This window comes from Rhinolophus sinicus, chromosome 2, assembly GCF_057876585.1.
Source record: "Rhinolophus sinicus isolate RSI-liver-muscle chromosome 2, RSI-T2T, whole genome shotgun sequence".
NCBI lineage: Eukaryota > Metazoa > Chordata > Mammalia > Chiroptera > Rhinolophidae > Rhinolophus > Rhinolophus sinicus.
Genome location: NC_142502.1, coordinates 154,958,744 through 154,961,312, shown reverse-complemented (window position 1 = coordinate 154,961,312; position 2,569 = coordinate 154,958,744). Strand labels below are relative to the sequence as shown.

The following is a 2,569-nucleotide window of genomic DNA, read 5'->3' as shown; positions in this document are numbered from 1 at the left end:
TCCACTGTTAATTATATTCCTATAATAATGTTTAGACTCCACAAGGTAAATACTAAATCAAAAGATACCTAGCTCTTAATGTGAATGAATGCACTTCACATCCTTTATGGATATAAAGTTTTGATGAATGGAACAAGGAGAGAATATATGAACATTTGGTATTGAGGTACTTGTGGACAAATATTATACTTCTGAACAGGGGTTCATGTCAAGTGTAACTTTTGAACCAACTGCTTGATTTAAAGCCAACTCCATTATTTCCTAGCTGTGAAATCTTGATCAATTTATTCAATTCTCTAAGTGTTTATTCATTTATTCATTTATTTACTTATTTTTTATTAAATTTATTGGGGTGACATTGGTTAATAAAATTATATCGTTTTCAAGTGTACAATTCTATAATACATCATCTGTGTATTGCATTGTGTGTTCACCATCCAAAGTCAAATCTTCCATCACCATATATTTGGCCCCCTTTACCCTTGTTTACCTCCCCTAACCCCCATTTTGCTCTTGTAATCACCTCACTGTTGTCTGTGTCTGAGCTGTTGTTCATTTGTCTTGTTTGTTTGTTACTTTCAGTTTTATAACCCACATTTGAGTGAAATCATATAGTTCTTGACATTTTCTGTCTGACTTATTTTGTTTAGCTTTATACAGTCTCAAGATCCATACATGTTATCACAGTATTTCATCTTTTCTTATGGCTGAGTAGTATTATACTGTGTGTGTGTGTGTGTGTGTGTGTGTGTGTGTGTGTGTGTGTGTGTGTATATATCTATCTATCTCACATCTTCTTTAGCCAATCATCTACCAAAGGATACTTGGGTTGTTTCCATGTCTTAGCCACCATGAATAATGCTGCAGTGAACATAGGGGTATGAATAATTGTTTTCAAATTTTTCAGGTAGATACCCAAAAGAGGGATTACTGGGTCATATTGTAATTCTATTTTTAATTTTTTGAGGAAACTCCATACAATTTTCCATACTTGTTGTACCAATTTACATTCCCACTAGCAGTGTATGAAGATTTCTTTTTTCTTCACAACCTCTCCAACACTTCTTATTACTTGTGTTGATCATAATAGCCATTCTAACAGGTATGAGGTGACATCTCGTTGCAGTTTATTTATTTATTTATTTACTTTTTTTTTTTTCCATGTCCTCTTTTATTAGGTGTCAATTAGGATACAAAAGGATTCAGGGTGCTGGGCAAAGGTCATGGCCAGGAATGCAGAGTGTGCCCTCCACACTGAGCCCTCTTCAGTGGTACTTGCGTCGCTGCTCATGCTTGAGTTCCTTTAAAGAACGGCGGTAGTTGAAAAGCACATAAGCTGCCAGCACCATAGAAACCCCAGTGACGCTCCGTTTCTTCATATTGACATACTTGTTGTGATACTGGTAATAAACCTCTTTGAAACACTCCAGCAATGCCTTTAGGGGTGAAATCCCACATCAGTATCCACTTTGGCAGCTCCCCTATTTTGACATCCATGAGTTTCTTGTCCTTCATTGGTATGACTGATGCCATCTTGGAGTCCGGGATGTCCCTCTCATTGTAGTTTTGATTTATATTTCCCTAATAGCTAGTGAAATTGAGCATTTTTTCATATATCTGTTGGCCACTGGTACGTCTTGTTGGGAGAAGTTTCTGTTCATGTCCTCTGCCCATTTTCACTTGGACTGTTTGTCTTTCCGTTGTTGAATTGTATGAGTTCCTTATATATTTTGGATATTAGCCTCTTATTGGAGGTGTTTGCAAATACCTTCTCCCGTTTGGTTGGTTGTCTCTTTGATTTGTTGATGGTTTCTTTTGCTGTACAGAAGCTTTTTAATTTGATACAGTCACATTCATTTATTTTAGCTTTTACTTCCTTTGCCTTTGAGGCCAAATTCATAAAACACTCTTTGAACCGAAGGTCTGTAAGGTTAGTACTTATGATGCATTCTTCTACGCAATTTATTGTTTCAGGTCTCATATTTTGGTCTTTGGTCATTCTAACCAAAGTTAATTTTCAGTTAATTTTGGTATACCATGACAGACAGCAGTCTAGTGTCATTGTTTTGCATAGGGCTTTCCAGTTTTCCCAGCAAAATATATTAAAGAGGCTTTATTTTCTCCATTGTATATTTGTGGTTCCTTTGTCGAAAATTATCTGCCCACATATACATGTGTTTGTTTCTGGGTTCTCAATTTTATTCCATTGGTCTGTGTGTCTGTTTTTCTGCCAATCCTATGGTTTGTCACTTTGTATTATTGTCGCTTTGTAGCATAAATTGAAGTTAGGGAGTGTGGTACCTCTGGTCTTATTCTTGCTTCTCAGGATTGCTTTGGATATTCAAGGTCTTTTGTGATTCCATACAAATCTGATGATTTTGTGTTATATTTCTTTAAAAAATGTCACTGGAATTTTGATAGAGATTTGCATTAAATCTGTATATGGCTTTGAGTAATATGGTCATTTTAACTATGCTGATTCTTCCAATCCATGAACACAGAATATCTTTCCATTTCTTTGTGTCTTCTTCACTTTCTTTTAATAATATCTTATAGTTTTCAGTATATA

General features: G+C 35.4%; 1 pseudogene; it reads right to left on the bottom strand.

Moving 5' to 3' along the window:
- Positions 1–1,265: 1,265 nt before the first annotated feature.
- Positions 1,266–1,537, bottom strand: LOC109438931 (ATP synthase F(0) complex subunit f, mitochondrial pseudogene; annotated as a pseudogene).
- Positions 1,538–2,569: the final 1,032 nt, after the last annotated feature.